Source organism: Lemur catta, chromosome X, assembly GCF_020740605.2.
Source record: "Lemur catta isolate mLemCat1 chromosome X, mLemCat1.pri, whole genome shotgun sequence".
In the NCBI taxonomy this organism is placed as follows: domain Eukaryota; kingdom Metazoa; phylum Chordata; class Mammalia; order Primates; family Lemuridae; genus Lemur; species Lemur catta.
Genome location: NC_059155.1, coordinates 12,815,592 through 12,840,083, shown reverse-complemented (window position 1 = coordinate 12,840,083; position 24,492 = coordinate 12,815,592).

Genomic DNA, 24,492 nt, shown 5'->3' with positions numbered 1-24,492 from the left:
AAATCTCCATCTAGGTTTTCACCTCTCCAGCTATCCAGCGTCATTTAGTCCTGTATATGTACCACACATCTTCCAACCCCAACCAATCTGGCTGAACCATATGGCCTAGAATTTGTGCTGCTAGGAGTCCCTTGAATACCCATGGCTGGTCCTTTAGGAGAAGCTGACTCTTCAGAGAGTCATCGGGTGGGGAAGTCCAGGGTTATGAGAAAATATGAAGAAGGGGTAGCAAATGACAGGTGCCTCCTCTCAGAGTCTGGGGATAAAAAGAAAAACAAAGCATTTAATCTAGCTATGTGTCATAGTTTGAGGAATTAGTCATATATATTGACTTCCAACCATATGCCTCCTGTTGAGTATAAAGCAGAGTTATATCTATGCAAATTATTCAGTATGTATCAGAATAATTTAGTTAAAAGATACATTTGATCATAACAACAAAATCTGTTCATAAATACTCAAGCTCCAAAGTGATTTCTTCTGTACAACTACTTTAGAACACATGTTTCTTTAGGGCACAAAACAGTGGTGTCACATCCTGTTGATGTTAAAGCAAAAAATCCTTGTCATTTTTGATGAGTAATAAATAAGCTGCAAAGGTATGGTAACTTCAGAAAGTCCTTTCCTGGGCTTCTTCAATAAACAACTAAATTTGGATACCATACAAAATGAGTTTGGGGGCACAGAAAAGCATATTTGTTTAATGTTTTAAATTTTTTAATTTAAAATTTAAAATTAATCTAAAGAAGTCCTCCTAAACAGATGGAAAACGATACCATGCTCATGGATCAGTGGACTCAACATTGTTAAAATGTCTATACTACCCAAAGTGATCTACAGATTCAGTGTAATACCTATTAAAATACCAACATCATTTTTTGCAGATCTAGAAAAAATAATTCTATACTACCAGAGAAGACCCCATATAGAAAAAGCAATCTTAAGCAAAAAGAATAAATTGAGAGGCATCAATTTACCAGACTTCAAACGATACTACAAGGCTATAGTAACCAAAACAGCATGGTACTGGCACAAGAACTGGCACATAGACCAAGGGAACAGAACTGAGAATCCAGATATAAAGCCATCCTCATATAGCCATCTAATCTTTGACAAATCAGACAAAAACATACACTGGGGGACAGACTCCCTATTCAATAAATGGTGCTAGGAAAATTGAATAACCACATGTAGAAGACTGAAACAGGATCCACATCTCTCACCTCTCACAAAAATCAACTCACAATGGATAACAGACTTAAACCTAAGGCATGAAACCATAAGAATTTTAGAATAAAATGTTGGAAAAACTCTTATAGATACCAGCCTAGGCAAAAAATTTATGAAGAAGACCCTAAAGGCAATCACAGCAACAACAAAAATAAATAAATGGGACCTGATCAAATTAAAAAGCTTCTGTGCAGCCAAGGAAACTATCATGAGAGAAAACAGACAACCTATAGAATGGGAGAAAATAATCGCATGCTACACATCTGATAAAGGGCTGATAACTAGAATCTATATAGCACTCAGGAAAATCAGCAAGAAAAAATCAAACAATTCTATAAAAAAGTGGGCAAAATACATGAACAGAAACTTTTCAAAGGAAGACAAATGGCCAACAAACATATGAAAAAATGCTCAACATCTCTAATCATCAGGGAAATGCAAATAAAAACTACAATGAGATATCACTTAACTCCAGTGAGAATGGCTATAATTAAAAATTCTGAGGCCGGGTGCAGTGGCTCATGCCTGTAATCCTAGCTTTCTGGGAGGCCGAGGCGAGAGAATAGCTGCAGCTCAGGGGTTCGACACCAGCCTTAGCACAGTGAGACCCCGTCTCTAGAGACAAGAAACAAACAAACAAACAAAAAGCCAAAAAAATACACAAAACCACAAAACCCAGCTGGGCGCTGTGGCACATGCCTGTAGTCCCGGCTACCTGGGAGGCTGAGGAAGAAGGATCGCTCACAGTCCAGGACCTGGAGTTTGTAGTGACTACAGTCACTGCACTCTACCCAGGGACACCAAGTGACACTCTTTCTCAACAACAACAACAAAAAAGAAAAAACAGGGAAAAAGTCCCAAAACAACAAATGTTGGCATGGATGCACAGAGATAGGAACACTCATACACTGCTGGTGGGACTGCAAACTAGTACAACCTCTGTGGAAAGCAATATGGAGATACCTCAAAGAGCTAAAAGTAGAACCACAATTTGACCCAGCAATCCCATTACTGGGCATCTACCCAAAGGAAAAAAAGACATTCTATAAAAAAAGACATCTGCACTAGAATGTGTATAGCAGCATAATTCACAATTGCAAGGATATGGTAATAACCCAAGTGTCCATCAATATATGAGTGGACTAATAAAATGTGGTATATATATACCATGGAGTTCTACTCAGCCAAAAAAAAACAATGGTGATCTAGCACCTCTTGTATTATCCTGGATAGAACTGGAGCCCATTCTACTTAGTGAAGCATCACAAGAATGGAAAAACAAGCATCACATGTACTTACCATCAAATTGGTATTAACTAAGCAACACTTATGTGCACATTTTGTAGTAACATTCATCGGGTGTCGGGCAGGTGAGAGTGGGGAGGAAGGGATGGGTATATTCATACCTAATGGGTGTGGTGCACACTGTCTGGGGCATGGGCATGCTTGTAGCTCTGACTCAGGTGGGGCAAAGGCAATATATGTAACCTAAACATTTGTACCCCCATAATATTCTGATATTAAAAAACCTTATATTAAAAAATTAATTTGCAATTAATTTGTAGTTAGCTGTGGTCATGTAACTTGCTTTGGTCAATTAAATGTAAGAATAAGTGATGTGTGTTATTTCTGGGTGGAAAATGTAAGAGCTCGCATGTGTTTTGCCATGTTTTCTTTATCCATCTGGCATGGTGACCAGCAACATTCTAGGTAGTGATTTCTATATCAGCCTTGGTCTCTGAGTAACTAAAATTAACAAAACTCCCTGCTAACCCTCAATGTACATGGAACATGAGCAAAAATAAACCTTTGTTTATTATAAAATAAAAGAAGTCCTCTCACCCTCATATGATCAAGGTTTTTACCTGTTTCCAATATATGTACACTTTTTAAAATTGCTAAATCACTGGTACTTCACCTTGAGCAGTCTCACAGTGATCTTTGCAGTATCCAGTGGATATTCCAGTCTCCTGAGCACCTTAAAAGATGTAGGCTATTTTCCAAATATTCCTGATGCTTCTGGAGAAGAGGGCATCTGAAGACCCGCTGACATTGGGATAGCTATATATTGCCTGAAAAGTAAAGACAAAGTTACTCATATGTTTCGAGTGGGGTTCCTTCAAAGCTGGGAATTCTAGAATACCCATGCAGGCATGAGGCCTCTGCAGCTATCATTTTGAGCCATTTTTTCTCCTTCTTACCTGGTCTTTTTTTGCTCGATTACATTTAATAAGTAGATTTGGGGAAAATGATTCCGGGCCTTTAAAAAGCTTTACTAAAAAGGGGTTAAATACCATTGTTTTTCACCCTGTGCTTTGCCAAGTTGTGAAATTTTCTAGAATTATCCAAGGCCAGTGAGATCCATCCTTGGCCAATTCATGCTTTCTATATTGAAGTTGTTCAAAGAATGAGTGTTCAAAGAATTCCACTTTGGGAAACTCATTCTTTTCTGCACCAAAGTTCAATGCAGTACAGTGTTGGGATGAACATTGGCTTAGAGTTTAAATCCCTGAGCTTCATTTTCCTAATTTGTAAATCAATAGAATTGAACTACATCTTCACAACCACAGCCTCTAAAGTTCCTTTTCTTTCTGATATTCAGTGATTTTTCAATTCATTTACATATTCATTCAGTCATCAAATATTTACTGAGCATTTGCTATGTGCCAGACGCAGCACTAAGTAGAGGTGTGGTGGGAAAGTCAGATACAAGAGCAAATAATACATGGTATTATTCCTTAAAATAGCTCTAGCAGTTTTCTTTTCATGTTGTCTTAAAGGCCTTGAACCTTTTCTTTAGGGGATGATGAGCCATTGGTGAGTATATTTTGGGGGATGAATTAGACCTTATTTGCATTTTAGAAAGCCAGATCAGCCCAGTGGAAATGACTGAAAAGGCTGTTGCAGTGGTTCCTGACACAAGTGAGGAGAGCTTGAGCTAAAGAGAATGGAGAGGAAAGGACTCATTAATAGTTACTCAGCAAAGTTAAATAAGTAAAATTTAAGGGCCCCTTAAGTGGTTGGCATTTTTGCCATTGTGGAACATGCAAAATAGTATGAAGATCTGTCTCTGCCTTCACAGTTTGGAAGCCAGTACATACTCCCTTGGAAAAAGTCAAGAAAAACAAAAATTTCACTGTGGAGCAATAAATCTGAAAAATAATAATGTGTAAGATGGGAAACTGTTTCAAGCTAGTTGTGATGAGTAATTCTTCTCCTTCTGAAGTAGATGCTAAGTACCACAAGGGTTAAGGGAAGGGGAGAAATATGTACCAACTAGAGCAGTTAAGTACAAGTTAATAGAGAAAGGGGTTGGAATATCTGTGGTAGGGGAAGAAATATGTGATGACAATAAGGCATAGATTGAGAGTACTAAGTGATTTGTTGGTGGGATGGCAAGTGGTTGGGTGAGAGAGTGGTGTGGGACAGATGGTTCAGCTACAGTTGAAGATAAGATTGAACCTTATAGGTTGGAGTCAAATCCAAGAAGGTGACTAAAGCTGTGCTAGATAGCTAAGACTCCCAGAAAGACAACAGGATAATAGTTTTCTGCCATCATCTCCCCAAAGTGCACCAATTTTGATAACCAGCTATGGAAAAGAGTACTTTTGTGGAAGTCCAGGAGTCCAGTGGAGAAGTTCCAGTGCATGGTTGGAGCAAAAATCTGAGGGTAGACACATTAAAGAGGGTAAGAAGAACATTTTTACTTTATCCATGTCACCCCTCCCACAAGGCAGCACAGCTCAGTGCCGAGAGAGACCCCCTCAATCCATGATTCCTCCAGTGGGAGAAAGTGAGAGTGTAGTGCATGAGTACTCAGCATTTCCAGCTGTATGGGATGCTACCCAAGAGGCCCATCTTTTTCTTGCCCTACATAGAATGCTAGGGGGATCAGCACAGTTGAGTGGCTGTGAGATGCTTAAAATTAGGGAAGAGGGGTAAAAGTGTACAGTTTTTTTAATGTGATTAAAGTTAAGTTGCTTTCAGCTTAAAATAAACTTCTAAAACTATAAGATATTTTATTTAAGCTTCATGGTAACCAGAAAGCAAAACCTATAGTAGATACACAAAAGAGAAAGGGAAAGGAATCAAATCATACCACTACAGAAAATTCATCAAATCACAAAGGAAGATAGTAAAATATGAAGAAATGAACAAAGGAACTATAAAACATTCAGAAAACAATTAACAAAATGATAATAGTAAGTCCTTGCCTATCAATAATTATGTTAAATGTAAGTGGACTAAACTCTCCAAATCAAAAAACATAAAGTGGCTGAATGCATTAAAAACAAACAATACCCAGCCATTTGCTGCCTATAAGAGACTCACTTTAATGTTAACAACACAGGCTGAAAATGTAGGGATGGAAAAAGATATCTTACACAAATGAAAACTAAAAGAGAGCATGGAAACTATACTTATATTAGGCAAAACAGATTATAAGTCAAAAATTATAAATTATAAACAGATTATAAGTCAAATTATAAATAGATTATAAGTCAAAAACTGTGGCAAAGGACCAAGAAGGTCATTATATAATGATAAAAGAGTCAATTAATTAAGAGAACATAAAATTTTAAAATATGTATGTACCCAACATTGGAGCACCTGAATACATAAAGCAAATATTAACAGATATTGACAAGCAGGAATTGTCAGCAATACAATAACATTAGGGGACTTCAATACCTCACTTTCAACAAGGGCTAGATCATCCAGACATAAAATCATCAAGGAAACAACACACATGAACTACACCATAGATCAAATGAACCTAACAGACATACAGAAAACATTCCATCCAACAGCAGCAGAATACATGTTCTACTCAAGTAAACAAAGAATCAGAAAAAGAATAACAAACTAAGCACAAACACAGTAGAAATAAACAAAATAGTAAGCAAAAATAATAGAAAAGATCAATGAAACTAAGAGCTGGTTTTTAGAAAAGATAAACAAAATCAACAAGCCTTTAGTTAGACTAAGGAAAAAAGAGAGAAGACTCAAATAAATTAAATCAAAAAATGAAAGAAGAGACATAAATAATACCACAGAAATAAAAAGGATCATAAGAGACCACTATGAATAATTTTATGCCAACAAATTAGATAACCTGAAAGAAACTGATAGATCTCTAAAAACATACAACCTACCAACAAATTATGCCAACAAATTAGATAACCTGAAAGAAATTGATAGATCCCTAAAAAACATACAACCTACAATCATGAAAATAAAAAATTTGAACAATCTGATTAGGAGTAAGGAAAATGAGTTAGTAATCAAAAATATCCCAAAAAAGAAAAGCCCAAGACCTGACAGCTTCATTGTTAATTCCACAAAACATTTAATAAATAATTAATACCAGTCTTTCTCAAACTCTTCCAAATAATTGAAGAGGAAGGAACACTTCTATAGTCATTTTACAAGGCCAAAATTACCCTAACCCCAAAGTCAGATAAGGACATTACAAGAAAAGAAAATTATAGGGAAATACCCTTGATGAACATAGATGCAAAAATCATCAACAAAATACTGGCAAACTGAATTCAACAACACATTAAAAGTATCTTTTATCATGATCAGGTGAGATTTATCCCTGGGATCCAAGGGTGGTTCAACATACATAAATCAATAAATGTGATACATCACATTAACAGAACAAAAAAAACAATAACCATATGATAATCTCATTAAATGCAGAAAGAGCATTTCACAAAATTCAACACCCTTTCATGATTAAAAACTCAATAAATTAGGTATAGAAGGAATGTACCTCACCACATAAAGGCCATGTATGACCAGCCTACAGCTATTAGAACATTATACTCAAAGGTAAAAAGTTGAAAGCTTTTCCTCTAAGATCAGGAATAAGACAAAGATGCCCACTCTCACCACCTCTATTCAACATAGTACTGGAAGTCCTTACTAGAGCAATTAGGCAAAAAATAAAAGAGAGAGAGAGAGAGAGATAAAAGGCATTCAAATCAGAAAGGAAAAAGTAAAATTATGTCTGTTTACAGACATGATTTTTTTCCTTTTGCAAATTGCTTTTATTAGTTGCTTAACACATTAACAACATGACCTTATATATATAGGTAAACCTACAGACCCCGCTAAAAATCTGTTAGAATTAATAAATAAATACACTAAAGTTGCAGGATACAAAATCAATACACAAAAATTTGTAGCCTTTTTATATAATAACAATGAACTGTGAAAAAAAGAAAGAAAAGAAATTCATTTACAATAGCATCAAAAATAAAATATTTAGAAATAAATTTAATCAAGAAGGTGAAAGATCTGTACATTGAAAGCTACAAAACATTGATAAAAATTTATGAAGACACAAATAAATGGAAAGATAGTTCATGTTCATTGGTCAGAACAATGAATATCATCAAAATGCCCATGCTACCCAAAATAAACTAAGGATTTAATGCAATTCCTATGAAAATTACAATGACATCTTTCACAGAAATAAAAAACAAATCCTAGCATTTGTGTGGAACCACAAAAGACCCCAAATAGCTAAAGTAATCTTGAATAAGAAGAAAGCTGGTGGCATCATACTTCCTTATTTAAAATTCTATTATAAAGCTTCTGTAATTGAAACAGCATGATACTGGCATAAAAATAGACATACTGACCAATGGAACAGAATGGAGAGACTAGAAATAAATCCACACAGTTACCATTAATTGATTTTCAACATATGTTCCAAGAACACACAATGGGAAAAGGAGAGTTTCTTCAATAAATGGTTTTGGAAAGGCTAGATATCCACATGTAGAAGAGTGAAATTGGACCCTTATCTCACACAATATACAAGAATCAACTCAAATGGGTTAAGGACTTAAATATAGGAATTGATGCCTGTAAAACTACTAGAAGAAAACACAGTGGAAAAACTTTGGTCTGGGAAATGAATTTTTGGATTTGGAGGCAAAATTTTAGGCATCAAAAGCAAAAACAGGCAAATGGGATTACATCAAACTAAAAAGCTTCTTCTGCACAGAAAAGGAAACAATTAACAGAGTGAGGAGACAACCTATAGACTGGGAGAAAATATTTGCAAGCCATACATCTGATAAGGGGTTAACATCCAAAATGTATAAAGAATTCAAACAAATCAACAGCAAGAAAACAAACAACCTGATGAAAAAATGATGCTAAGTGAAGTAACTCAGGAAAGGAAAATCAAATATAGCATATTCTCACTTATAAGTGGGAAGTAAACTAGGGGTACGCATGGCCACATGGAGCAGGATAATATACAGTGAAGACTCCAAAGGAGGGAGGGAAGGGGTGAGGGATGAAAAATTACCTATTTGGTACAGTGTACACTATTCAGGTGATGGGGACACTGAAAGCCATATCTCACAATATATCCATGCAACAAAACTGCACTTGTATCCCCTATACATGTTGAAATTTAAAAAAATCAGCAAAGAACCTGAATAGAGATTTCTCAAAAGAAGACATACAAATGGCTAGCAGGCATATGAAAATATGTTCAATGTCATTAAATATCAGGAAAATACAAATTAAAATCACAATGAGATATCACCTCACACCTCTCAGAATGGTCTTATCAAAATATGAAGGATAACAAGTGTTGGCAAGGCTATGGACAAAAGGGAACACTTGCACATTGTTGGTGGGAATGTAAATTAATACAGCCATTATGGAAAACTGTATGGAAGTTTCTCAAAAAATTAAGAATAAAACTACTATATGATTCAGCAATCTCACTTCTAGGTATGAATCTGAAGGAAATAGAATCACTATTTTTGAAGAGATATCTGCACTCCCATTATTCACAACAGCCAAGATATAGAGTCAAGCTGTGTCTGTGGACAGATGAACGGAAATGAATTTGATAGTAGTATGGAAGCTGGATTGAAGTAAGGAGAAATTGGAGAGGTCAGTTAGAAGGCTGTTGGAGTATATTATGTATAACCTTTGTGCTGTGTTGATTTCCCTCTCTACACACACACACACACACACACACACACACACACACCTCACTTAGTTCTCTATTCTCTGAGTCACTGATAAAAAAATATCCTTATCTGTCTGACTTTTAGGTCCAAATTCAGCAGCCTCAGGTTGAGATCACCACTCAATAGGCATTTCTTGGTCTGAGAACACAGAAAGCTTTTCTTTTGGTGCTGGTTCTAGGTACCTAGCCTCTTTCCAAGCGCCATTGATTTGAGCTTCCCATCGTGATTGGCACAGAGCTCAGAGTCAACCACACGTGTGCCTGGCGTGAAATTCTTATCTCACCTCACTGCTTTTCCTGGCATGTTCAAGTGGTTTTTCCCTGACATTTGCACAAAATAGCATATCGCAACTTCAGTTCTACTGTTTCCAGCGGACAGAACAGGACCTGAAACCACAGTGACTTCTGGAGAGGAAGTAGTCATTACAAGCATCTAAGAACCGGAATGGCATTCACACAGCTGGTCCAATTAGCTCGGGGTGAGAAAAGTTCTCTTCCCGAGGGTAGCCTGCCTTTGATTTCCTAGAATGTCAGAGCTAATGGCTTCCTTAGAGATTATTTTCTTATGGACAAGGTAACTGAGACCTGGAGAGAATAAATAGATTCCTAGATTACTCTACTAATTAGTGATAGAACTTAGACTAGATGTAATTTCTTAAGCCTTGGGTCCACCCCTTCTTTTCATTATATTTAGCTCTCAAGGGAATATTATTCTGATCCCTATTGCTATATCCTAGAGAAAATTTTGCTCTTATGTGGCTATTTTTTAGGGATTGAAGATCTAAAGATAAGGAAGATTTAGAGACTTATAAGAGTGATTAATCAGCCTCTTAGAATTTCAAGAGAAAGTAATAAGTGGTAATACCTTGAAGATCACAGAGTGCTCAAGAGCATAACATCAATGGCAACAAAATTTTTTTAAATATTTGTTGTATTTGTTAAATACATTTTGATACTCCTAATTTTTGCCTTTTATTTGTTTTAATGGTCATTTAACCATTAGAATATCTGAACAACTTTTTATTTTGAGATAATTATAGATTATCATGCAGATATAAGAAATAATACAGAGAGATCCAAAGTACACTTTATCCAGTTTTCCTCAATGGTAACATCTTGCAATACTATGACACAATATTACAGGATACTGACATTGATACAGGCAAGATATAGAACATTTCTATCACCACAAGGATCTCTCATATTGCCCTTTTATTGCCACATCCACTTTTATTACCACCTCCTATCCTACCCCTTTTACAACTCCAACTACTACTAATCTATTCTTCATTTATATAATTTTGTCATTTTAAGAATATGTAAATGGAATCTTACAGTATGTAACCTTTTGGGATTGATTTTTTTTTTCACTCAGCACAATTCTCTGGAGGTCTATTCAAGTTGTTGTTTATATTAATACTCTGTTCCTTTTTGTTGCTGAGTAGTATTCCATGGTACCACCATTTGTTTGTTTAACCATTCATCCCACTGAAGGACATCTGGATTGTTTCCAGATTTTTGGCTATCATAAATAAAGCTGCTGTGAGCATTTGTGTACGGGATTTATGTGGACATAAGTTTTCATTTCTCTGGGCTAAAAGCCAAGGCATGATTCCTGGGTTGTATAGTAGTTGAGTGTTTTGTTTGTTTGTTTGTTTTTTAAGAAACTACCAAGCTGTTTTACAGAATGGCTGTACCACCTTACATTCCCATAAGCAATGTGTGAGTGTGGATCCAACTTCTCTGTGTCTTCATTTTCCTAATGGCTAATGATGTTGAACATCTTTTTGTGTGTTTATTTTCCATCTGTATATCCTTTTTTGTTAAATGTCTCCTCATGTCTTTTGGCCATTTCCTAATTGGATTGTTTGTTTACTGTTGAGTTTAAAGAATTCATTCCATATTCTATAAATTAGTCTTTTGTTCAATACTTGATTTGCAAACATATTCTCCCAGTTAGTGGCTTGTCCTTTTGTCTTCTTCACAGCATCTTTCTCAGAGCAAAATTGATTAGACTCAATTTATTAATTTTTTTTGAGTTGTGCTTTTGGTATCAAGTCTATGAACTCTTTGCCGAGCCCTAGACCCTGAAAATTTTCTACTGTGTGCACTCTGAAAGTTTTATAGTTTTACAATGTACATTTAAATATGTGAATCATTTTGAGTTAATTTTTATATAAGGTATAAGACTTAGATCTAGTTCTTTTTTTTCCCCAGAGACATGATCTTGCTATGTTGCCTTGCCCAGGCTGGAGTGCAGTGGCTATTCACAAGCATGATCATAGTGCAGTACGGCCCTGAACTCCTGGGCCCAAGCTATTCTCCTGTCTCAGCCTTCTGAATAGCTACAGCTGCATGCCACTATGCCAGGCTTAGGTTCTTTTTTGTTTGTTTATGGATGCCCACTTGGTCTAGCACTATTTGATGAAAAGGCTCTTTCCTCCATTGAATTGCTTTTGCATATTTGTCAATAATTGGTTGGGCATATATATGTGAGTCAATTTCTAGGTTCTCAATTGTGTTTCATCATTCTATGTTCCTATCATTCTTCCAGTATCATAGCTGTGATTACTGTATCTATATAATAAGACTTTAAGTTGAGAAGAATGATTACTCTCATTGCATTCTTTTTTTTTTTCTAATTACAACCCAGTAAATTTTATTTGGCAGACTACCTTGCTTTATTTGTTTATTTATTTATTTATTTATTTATTTATTTATTTATTTATTTATTTATTTCAGGATATTATGGGGTTACAAACATTTTGGTTACATGTTATGACTTTGCCACACCCAAACCATGATTTGAGCTGTGCCTTCCCCCCGCTACAATGCTCACCACATCACCATTAGTTGTGAGTTTACCCACTCCCAACCCCCTAATCTCTGGAGAATATTACTACCGTGTGAGCACCATAATGATGATCAGTTAGGGCCAATTTGGTGTCGAGTACATGTGGAGCCTATTCTTCCATTCTTGTGATACCTCACTTCAGAGGATGGGCTCAAGCTTTATCCAGGAAAATATAAGAGGTGCTAGATCACCGTTGTTTCTTATAATTGAGTAATATTCCATTGTATACATATATCAAATTTTAATAATCCCCTCATGAATTGACCAGCACTTGGGTTGTTTCCACATCCTTGCAATAGTGAATTTTGCTGCCATAAACATTCGGGTACAGATGTCTTTATTATAAAATGTCTTTTGCTCTTTTGGGTAGATGCCTAATAGTGCTATTGCTGGAGCAAATGGTATTTCTATTTTTAGCTCTTTGAGGTATCTCCAAATTCTTTTCACATGATCTTGATGAATTTATTTATTAGTTCTGGGAGATATTTTGTAGATTTCTTGGGCATGTCCATGTAGACAAGAATGTTCAAAAAGGGAAAGTTTTATTTTTTCCAATTCAACTTCTATTTATGATAATATCTCTCAGAAAAATAGGAGTAGAAGGGAATTTCATCAATATAAAAAGCATCTACAAAAACCTGGATCAAATAATGCACTGAATCGTGAAAGAATGACTGCTTTCCCCCCAAGATCATGTCCATTCTCATTACTCTTATTAAACATATTAAGGAAAAAAGAACAATAAGTGGGCCAGGCACGGTGGCTCACGCCTGTAATCCTAGCACTCTGGGAGGCCGAGGCGGGTGGATCACTAGAGGTCAGGAGTTCGAGACCAGCCTGAACAAGAGCGAGACCCTGTCTCTACTAAAAATAGAAAGAAATTATATGGACAACTAAAAATATACATATTAATAGTTCTGGGAATTCTACCAGAACAAAAAATATGAGAATAGGTGCATCAAAGAGGGTAAGAAAAACAGTTTCACATTAATCATGTTACTCATTCCCCTAGATGGCACAGCTGAGTACAAATGGAGACCTGTTCAGCCTGTAATCACTCTTGCAGAGAAAAAAAAATTGTATAACCTAGAAGAAATGCAACCTACCAAGAATGAATGATGAAGAAATAGAAATCTGAACAGACCAATAATGAGTGAAGAAATTGAATTAGTAATAAAAAGTTTCCCATCAAAGTAAAGCCCAGGACCTGATGATTTCACTGCTGAATTCTACCAAACATGTAAAGAAGAACTATTGCCAATTCTTTTCAAACTATTCCAGAAAAATGTAAAAAAAAAAAAAGGAATACTTCCAAATGTATTCCATGGAGCCAGTATTACCCTGATACCAAAACCAGATAAAGACATAATAAAAAAAGAAAACTACAGGCCAATATTCTTGATAAGCCTAGATGCAAAAATTCTCAAATAAATATTAGCAAACAGAATTCAACAGCACATTAAAAAGATCATTCACGGCCAGGCTCCGTGGCTCTTGCTTGTAATTCTAGCACTCTGGGAGGCTAAGGAAGGAGGATTGCTTGAGCTCAGGAGTTTGAGACCAATCTGAGCAACAGCGAGACCCTGTGTCTACTAAAAATAGAAAAAATTAGCCAGGTGTGGTTGTGTGTGCCTGTAGTCCCAGCTACTCCAGAGGCTGAGGCAGGAGGATCGCTTGAGCCCACAAATTTGAGGTTGCAGTGAGCTATGATCATGCCACTGCACTCAACCCAGGGTGACAGAGCAAGACTCTGTCTTAAAAAAAAAAATTTCACTATAATCAGGTGAAATTCATCCCAGTGATGAAAGGATGGCTTAAAATACACACATCAATAAATGTAATACTTCATATTAAAAGAAAGAAGGACAAAAACCATGTGATTACTTCAATAGATAACAGAAAAAGCATTTGACAAAATTCAACGTCCTTCCTGATAAAAACCCTTGACAAATTAGGTATAGAAGATATGTACCTCATCACATAAAGTCCATCTATGACAAATCCACAGCTTACATCATACTAAAAGGGGAAAAGTTCAAAGATCTTCTCTAAGATCTTGAAGAGGACAAAAATGCCAATTTTCCCTGCTTCTATTCAACATAGTACTGGAAGTCCTAGCCATAGCAATTAGGCAAGAGAAAGATACAAAAGGCATCCAAACAGTAAATGAGGCAGTCAAATTGTCCCTCTTTGCAAATAAGATGATCATATACATAGAAAACCATAAAGACTCCACTAAAAAACTGTTAGAACTAATAAATGAATTCAGTAAACTTGCAGGATATAAAGCTGACATATAAAAATAAGTGGAATTTCTAAACACTAACAATGAACAATCCAAAAAGGAAATTAAGAAAACTATCCCATTCCCAATAGCAACAAAAAGAATAAAACACTTAAGAATAAACTTAAACAAAGAGGTGACTTTACACTGAAAATATATAAAAATTTCTAATTGTCAAATATTCTCAATCAAAGACAGAGGTCAATTATCCACAAACTGATCTTTTTTAAAATATTCTTTTTATTTCAGAATATTACAAGGATACGAACACTTTGGTTACATAAATTGCCTTTGCACCGCCCAACAAGCATGCACATCCCCAAGACAGCATGCACCTTATCTGTTAGGTGTGGGTTTACCCATCCCATCCTCTCCCTCCCACCTGCCCTATAAATGTTACTTCCCATATGTGCCCATTAGCATTGATCAATTAGTACCAATTTAGCAGTGAGTACATGTGGTGTTTGTTTTTCCATTCTTGTGATACTTCACTTAGTAGAATGGGCTACAGCTCTATCCAGGATAATACAATAGGTAGTTCATAATTTTTTTAATGGCTGAGTAGTACTCCATGATATATATATATATATATATACACACACACACACACACATATATATATATATATATATATATATAATTCTATATATTATAGAATGTCTTTTTTTCCTTTGGGTAAACACTCAGTAATGGGATTGCTGGATCAAAGGGTAGTTGTACTTTTAGTTCTTTGAAGTATCTGCATACTGCTTTCCACAGAGGTTGTACTAGTTTGCAGTCCCACCAGCAGTGTATGAGTGTTCCCATCTCTCCATATCCACGCCAACATTTGTTGTTTTGGAACTTTTTGATAAAAGCTGTTCTCACTGATCTTTATAGTCAATATGATCCAAATCATAATCCCAGCAGGGTTTTCTGTAGAAATTGGTAAGCTCATTCTAAAATCTATATAAAATTGGAAACAATCTAGAATAGTCAAAGCAAATGTGGAATAGGAGAACAAAATTGGAGGACTGCAGTACCTGATTCCAAAACTAATTGGAAGCTATTATAAACAACATAATGTGGTATTGACATAAGGACTGATACATGGACCAATAGAAAAGAATAGAAAATATAGAAATCAACACCTACATATGGTCAATTGTTTTTTTTTTTTTTATCAAAGATGACAGGGTAACTTAATGGGGAATGAAAATTCTTTGCAACAAATGGTGCCAGAGAAAATGGATATCCATATGGAAAAAATGAACATTGATCCTTCACAATACACATGAAAATTAAAGTGGATCATAGACCAAAATATAAAAGCTAAAACTATAAAATTTCTAGAAGAAGATATAGGAAAATATCTTCATAACCTAAGCAGAGGCAAAGGTTTCTTAGACATAGAGAACAATAAACAAAAATGTTTATAAATTAGGTTTATAAAAGTTCAAACTGCTGCTCATGAAAAGACACAAAAACAAATATGAAACCATAGTATTCATGATACATATATCTAACAAAAATATTCACAGCACATATATCTGGCAAAGCAACTCTATCTAGAGTATATCAAGAATCTTTAAGAATCAATAATAAAATAAACCACATGTTTGAAAATGGCAAATATTTGAACAGACATTTTATACAGGCACGTATTCAAATGACCAATATCAATAAGCACATAAATATATGCTTAGCATATTAGTTATTAGGGATATGCAAATTAAAACCACAATGAAATACTACTACACAACCATTACAATGCCTAAAATTATAAATCTTGAAGAGTTCCAAGTGTTGGTGAGGATGCGGAGTTACCAGAACCCTCCTGTATTGCTAATGGGAAAGTAAAATGGCACAATTACTTTGGAAAAAAGTGGTTTAACTTTAAAGTTAAAGATACATTTACTATATAGCCTAAAACATCCACATCTGGATAATTACTGAAGAAAAAGAAAACATGTTCACCCAAACTATTGTACATAAATGTTCATATCAGCTTTATTCACTATCACACAAAACTTGAAGCAACTCAAATGTCCATCTTTAAGTGTGTAGATAAATAAATTGTGGCATGTCCATATACTGAAATACTACTCAGTTAAGAAAAAGAACAAGTTATTGATACATACAGTGACATGGATAGATTTCAAAAACATTATGCTGGGTGAATGAAGTCAGGAATATATGATTCTACTGATGTAAAATTCTAGAAAATTCAAAGTAATCTATAATGCTAGAAAGCACATTAATTATTTTCTGTGGATGTGGGTCAGGAGCATTGATTGTAAAGGGGCACAAGAGCACCTTTTGCAACGATGGAAATGATTTGTATCTTGATTATGGTAACAATTACAGGGTAAATTCACTTTTAAAACTCATGGGCATGCACATTTAAAATATGTGAAGTTTATTGTTTATAAATTATAATTCAACAAAATTGATTTTTAAAAGGTTTACCAGGCCATTGTAATGCACAGTCAGGTTTGTATCTAGCCTTGATTCTCAAAGTGCTTTTCTGAGACTAGCATCATCTGATCCCCTGAGAACTCATTAGAAATGCAGAATCTCAACCCCCACCCCAGAGCTACTGAATCACAATCTGCATTTTAGCAAGATCCACAAGTAATTCAAATGTACATTAAAAATTGAGAAACACTGTCATAGGGTATAATAGAGTCATGAACTTGAGCTAGCTTGGATCTCTTGATCATCACATTGTGGAAAGCCACCAATTGACCAGGAACACCTACCTTGTATTCTAATGTAAACAAAAAATAAACTTCTCTTTTAGCTGAGGCATTTTAATTGTGAGTCTATTTGTTATGGTGGATTAGCCTCTCTAACTATAACAAGATGGATCATGTATTTCCTGGGGATCTGAGGGCACAGTTCAAATTGTTTTCAGCGGAAAATAACTTTGAAGTCTCATGTTCATGCTTCATCTTTAAAAATTTCACTCAAATTACTTTCTATTTCATGGTGTATTTGTTTGAATATAATAATAATGTTTTAGTTATGCAGTAGTTAAATTACCTCATTGCTTTCTCTTAAATCTGCAAGTAAATCTAAAGCTCCAAAAAGGCAATTTTGTTGCTTTCTCTTTCTTTAAAGGTTAAGTGTTCACTGTTTAAGAAGAATGGAGTCAAATACAAAGTGTACGAAACAAAGTAAAAACTAAATCTTTCATAAAAAATTTTCTTGTTTTCCAAGGTAAGATGGTCAGATTTGAAAGTTAAGTGTCTGCAAACAGTACTTCAAACTATAAAAATGACTCCCAAGTATGCCACTTTGGGGATTTTGACAGGTTTGGCAATGAGAAGAAACTTTGCAAAGGCAAGCCTTCCCTGGGTCTCTCAAATCATACCTTGAAGTGGTTTGTCTATTCTGCACTGTCAAAAGACAAAATTACAATAAATTTAATATAAATATATCAATTAGTTTTATCTGTGATTCTAGAATCAGGCAACACCCCATTCCATAAAATAGAGTAAGTGTTCCCAAGAACTGAACGGAAAAGTTTGACTTTATCAATAGAGAAGGGCTGAAGAAAGCAGAAGCAAGTAACAAAGAATGTATTCATTGTTTCAAAGATACTTTTCCGGTAAGGTAGGAACAGGAAGACAGAACAGTAGGAAAATAAGTGATTAGTTAACATCAGGTTACTCAAGCTACCTTTTTTGTGTGAGGATTAAAAGAAAATGGGTCCTGAAACAATCAGACAGAAAAGCACACACCTATGCAGATAAACTGTCAAATCAGGAGTTGAAATCTTTATTTTTTATATTTATAAACCAATATCATGGAACATTTTTATAAAATGGGAAATGCTGTAGTTTGAATGCTTGTGTTCCTCCAAACTTTATGTTGAAATTTAACCTCCAATGCAACAGTATTAAGAGGTGTGACCTTTAGGAGGTGATTAGGATATGAGAGCTCCAACCTCATCAAAGGGATTAGTGCCCTTATAAAAGGGCTTGAGGGTGGCTGTCCATCCCTTTTTGTCCTTTCTGTCATGTGTAGACACAGCGAAGGCACCAACAGTGAAACAGAGAGCAAGCCTGCACCAGACATCAAACCTGGGGGTACCTTGATTTTGTACTTTCCAGCCTTCAGTACTTTCAGAAATAAATTTCTACTATTCTAAGGTATTTTACTATAGCAGTATGAACAGACTAAGATGGTAAATATATGTGAACTTGTTTGTCAATTGGTTATTAGACACTATCAGGTATTTCTCAACAAATATGCCTAATCACAAAATATTAAACACTAAAAATGTATACTTAGAAAATAAAATAGTTCTCTATCTTTCATTCATAAGATCCCCTCACTACAACCTCCACAGATATCCAAGATATCCAGTGTAATTACACAATGCAAATAGATTGGCACTTGTTTTCCAGATGTGTATCTCTTTAGGTAATATGTATACATACCTTAAAATATTTGTGTATATATAATATATATTCTTTTATTTTTTTCACACAGTTTTCCCAACACGTGAAACTGCCATGTAGTGGATTTCCACAGTGATTTTCCCAAGGATCAGATCATAAGGTATTTTTTTTCCTGTTGTATCTGGTTAGTTTCAGATCAGATCTGAGCTCTCTTCTTATTCCTGGTTAATGCCTTCTGTCCAAACAATGGCCTCCTGGATTTTTATTTTAAAATTCCTTCCTTTTGGTCAGACTTTCACTGACCAAAACTTAGAGGATCAATGCTACTCTCAGAAACTAATTTTGAGTTTCAGGACTCAGCATGCCATTTAAAGATTATGGTGTCCTCCTCATTATCATGTGTCTTTTTGAATTTTTTTTTTGTTCCAGCTAGAGAGAGACCATTTGATGTTTGACAGATGGCTATATGGAAACACTTACAACTTTTTGAGTAGATACAGTGAACCAGGGAGACAACTATTATGACTATTAGAGGTTAATACCAAGACTTTGCAATATGCTCATTAGCCAGAGTTGCCACGAACCAAACCAATTAAAATCAAATAGCCAGGCAAGCAGTCTACTTATTTTAACAAATAGTCTGCTCTATAATACCAAATGTATCTATCTACGTGCAAGAAGAAGTGTCATCAACTGCACGGATTCCTCCCTGTTTAGTTAGTAGGTAATCCAACAGCCTATGACTGGCTTAAATTAAATCAGGGAGTACAAGTTACCTACAGAAGCTACTGATAGTGAAATTTTAACTATGGCATTATTCTGCCAAGTTAAAGAGGTAACCATAAGAAAAATTAAGAGGGATAAGAGTCTTATCATAATAGGCAGTCTTGTTCTGACAATCTTGGGGAAAGCTATCCACAGCATGAAGTTAGCAATTTCTCATCCTGGTTTGCAGTTTGAATGTCTCTGGTTGTGGCATCAGGTGTTCTGGTGAACTCTCTATGTGGCCCATGCATCAGGCATGAGACTTACCCCTCAGAATTTAAATCAAGTTGTCCAGCTTTGGCTTATGGGGCTTCAGGAACTCAGCAGTTTTTATTCTTCATTGAAGAGTTGTAGCCAGACATTAGAGAAAACCAGAAGAACTCAGAATCCAATCCAGTCTACAGGTAGACTCAAAAATAAAAGCTCAAAAATCAATGAACAGGGCTATGATCTAATAACAGATATACTGTAGTTTTCCTTTGAAACATAATTTCTCTCTCTACAGTAACCCTCATTTCTACCCAAGATAATTATGGTAAGACCAATTTGCCTGATTATTTACATATGTATAACAGGAATAACCACATAGGTGCCTTTTAAATTTGCTTTGCTGGAAATTTTGACAAGGAATCTCAGATTGGTCTTTTAAAAACCTCTCGATGTTAGGAAGCCAAACCAAGACAGACGTTAGACTTTGCCTGCTATATCTAGTATCTTGAAGTTCTTGGGGCTGCCAGGAAGTGACAACTTTTTACTCACTGTAAGACTGGGAACCCTTGAAGCCAGGCATTCTATGCACATTTTAAAATATGACATTCCACTCAAAGCCTTGGTAATCTAACTAATGCTTACAATTTTATCCTGTTGAAAGAGAATATATTCTTATAGAATTATGCAAATAATCATATTGCCATAAAAATAAGAATGCTCACAAATAGTTTCTGAATTCTGGAGGCATCAGGTAGGGAAGAAAAACAAATGTTTTAATTTTTGTTTGCAAAAGTATGCTTTCCCAAATTGCTGTAAACTATAGATAGCTTGAAAGAAAAAAGGTTTCCTTAAATCTGCAAAACAAGATATTAAGAGAACTAACGTTTCAAATAATGAAGCCTTAAAACCCCATAATTCTTTTTTATCAATTCATTCCATCTCATGTAATTAATTATTTCTCTGATCTTGGTTAGCAGTTTCACAAATCCATCAGTTTCTTCATTAGAGTTTGGGAAATTTAGTCCAATGGTATGAACTCAAAGTTATTAGAAACATGTTCTTGTCAGTGGTTTTTTCATTCTTTCCATGAACTTCCTTGAAGACATAACACTTTACTATTATAATTGCTTGCAAGAAGCATTCAGAAAGGCATTACAATAAAGCAATTAACCGTGGTCAAGACTTGAAATGGCCATGATTAAAAACCTGATGAGAGTTATGCAATTGACAAGAAAATCTTATTATTTCTGTGGCATACAACAATTTAAAATAACCAAAATTATGATTGATAGCATTTATACTAAGACACATCCATTTTTAGGAACTTTGTACAATTTTGGAACGCATATTAATAACATATCCATAGAAATATAACTCAATGATGGTTAATGATCATTCTCATACAATTTAACATATCAGATAAGCAGTAAACCAATTGATTTAATATCTCTCTTTTACAGGTCCTTTTGATGCAGGGGGTGTCCCAAGGAAGGGAGGAAAGCCCCCTGAACTGGCCAAGTGGATTCTTGCCTTCCCACAGGAATGAATTCAAGAGTGAGCCAACTAGTGGCAGAAAGGTTTATTTATTTATTTATTTTATTATTTTTTTTGAGACAGAGTCTCTCTCTGTTGCCCAGGCTAGAGTGAGGTGCCGTGGCATCAGCCTAGCTCACAGCAACCTCAAACTCCTGGGCTCAAGCGATCCTCCTGCCTCAGCCTCCTGAGTAGCTGGGACTACAGGCGTGCGCCACCATGCCCGGCTAATTTTTTCTATATATTTTTTTAGTTGTCCATATAATTTCTTTCTATTTTTAGTAGAGACGGGGTCTCGCTCTTGCTCAGGCTGGTCTCGAACTCCTGACCTTGAGCAATCCACCTACCTGGGCCTCCCAGAGTGCTAGGATTACAGGCGTGAGCCACCTCGCCCAGCCAGAAAGGTTTATTGAGAGAGACAGACAAACAAATCCTACTCCACAGACAGAATACGGGTCCTCTCCTGAGCAGGAGGGGTACCCCTTATGGGGCAATGGTAATGTTTTTGAGTGTTTAGAAACCCCTGTTAGGAAACAGCCGTATGTGACCAGTATTGTCTTGTGGTCAGGCCATAAAGGTTAATCATAAACTGCTGTCATAGAAAGGTAAGCACAAACAATTTGTAAGGCATCTGGCTTAGTACTTCCTCCATCTTCAGGGGGTCCTAGGCCAGCAACTTGCTTATTCAGAGTGGCTAGGGTCTAGTATTGGCCAAAATGGCTGCACTCAGGCTCTCTCAACCTTCCTTTTCTGCCATGTCACTACATTACTTTGAGAAATTCCAGGTCCCTCTGGAGTATCCCAAAGTTAGTTTGAGTTCAGAGAGATTTAATTTTGGTTTTTGAGAAATTTGTTAAACATCGAAGGTTTAAAACACTTGATCAAAATAGGATCACAGATAACTATGAATAAAACCAAAATGACCAAAGATTTCAAAGGCACAAGAATAAGAAATTATCTTGATAAAACAGGAAATTTCTATTTCCTATGTCAGTTACCTAAAAAGTAAAGAAAAGCGTCTCATAATTTTCTGTTAAAAGCAGATTGATGCTCTAAGAAAATCCTATTATTTCAACATAGGGCCCAAACTCTTGCCTTGATTAGTGTACTTTTGATATTAATACTCAATTTCTAGAAAAAATTATAAATAATCCCCTTCTAATTTTAGCCAACGTGATCACACATAAAATTCCTTTCATGAGATTAATCTTCCATAAACCTTCTACAACTTGCTTAAACTTTCTTTTTGTCCTATACTTCCTTTTTTTATTTTGGCCTCTACCTTAGGACAAAAATTTACTTTCTTTTTCGCCTTATCATTTTGACCACACAAAGTTCTATCCCATGCAAAAGAAAAAATTCCTCTCTCTTTTTAACTTTCTTTACAAAAAATACATCCTCATACTTTTTTTTCATATTTCTCCTACTTACCAGTTCCTTCCTGTCTTGTTTCTATTTCCTTTCTAAATCCATATTTTGAAACAATTATTAAATAGCCTCCAAACTAGACAGAATCGCTCTTTTAAAATATATATATATATCCTCATGTCTTTTTACAATTTTTTTCACCAAAAATACATCTTACTTTCCTTGTACACTTTGCACAGAGAATTAGTTTTCTTATTTTTAGTAATTTTAATTACTTATGTTAATTAGAATTTTAAACACTCAGTAACCTTAATGTTTTGGGAAAACCTAGAAAGTAAGCAATTTGAACTGCTTGTCACATATCAACATTTTAGGGATATACATTTGAATAATTTGTAGAAACACGTACTTCCTCATGGAAAAAAATGTTTCTAACAGACCCAAATATATTTTGCTTCTCTATGCCATATAAAAACAAGATGCCAAAGTATATAAATTTAAACTTATGCTTAATAATTAATATTTAGTATTCTAACTTATTTAGAAATGACCTGGACATTTAATAAGTATCTATTACTTAATTTCACTTTAAGGTTTCAAGTTATCAAAAAGATTTTTGAAACTATGAAGAGTTAATTTATAATTATTTATTCACATTTTACTTATTTTTAGCAACCATGTTTGAACTGTTCATGAAAATTCTATGAGACATTTAACAAAACTAGCCATCATCTCAGGTTATTTCCCTGTTAACCATTTTTACAACATGCAAATGTTAGACATTCACCGCCTAAGCAAGAATCCTAAAGTTAAATACATAGTTATTTTTGCTGATTGGAAAACACAGCTATTTTCCAAATAGTCTTATTTACCAAAAATGTACGTACCCAAGTCACATAACCTAAAAGACATTTGCATTAGGTTCTATTTTTCTGATAAAATATTTGATTTAAACACTTACTTTTACTTTAAGCTGATTAATCAGAGATCTTTCATATATTTTGATAGAGAAATGTCACATGCATTCAACACATATAGACATATAAACATTCAGATGCACAGACAGAAGCAGTTCTTATAGCTTTAATTAAGATTCTTCTGTTCCTTTGGGTAGATGCCTAATAGTGCTATTATTGCTGGATCAAATGGTATTTCTATTTTTAGCTCTTTGAAGTATCTCCAAATTCTTTTCCACAGAGGTTGTACTAATTTGCAGTCCCACCAGCAGTGGCAAAGTCATAACATGTAACCAAAATATTTGTATCCCCATAATATCCTGAAATTTAAAAAAAACATTCTTCATTTGCCAGTTTTTAAACAATTTCTCTCCCCTCTTTAGGACATCAATCCTCCAATGACCTGTTCCATTGCCCCAAGAAATTGCTAGCTAGGAAACCCTAAATTTTTACTTCTGAAGGGATGACTCCCAGATGAAACAAAGTAAACTATTTACAGAACTTAGATCTAAACACTATTATTTGTCAAAATAAAGAAAAGCATAGCTAAAGGCCCAATTAATACAAGACAGCCAGGAAAAGTACCTTAAACAAAGGTAAGGTTTGTTATCCAGTAAACTTTAAGTCAATGTCTTCCCTGTTGTAAAAGTTTCTAATGGTTTAGGTACAGAGAGGGAGATGCCCTTACAAATGGAGATTTCTTATAGAGATGTAAATTTCTTTTACGAAGAGTTTCAAAATAGCTAGCTTATTTGGAGACTGTTGAATTTGCTAAGTAGTGTTTTCAACTTTGCTTGTTTCTTCATTAGACTCCAGGGCAGAGCCCATTAATGAACAGGACGAATAATAGCTGATAGAAACTTACCGGAGCTTCCTGTGGAGGCCCTTCAGTCCTG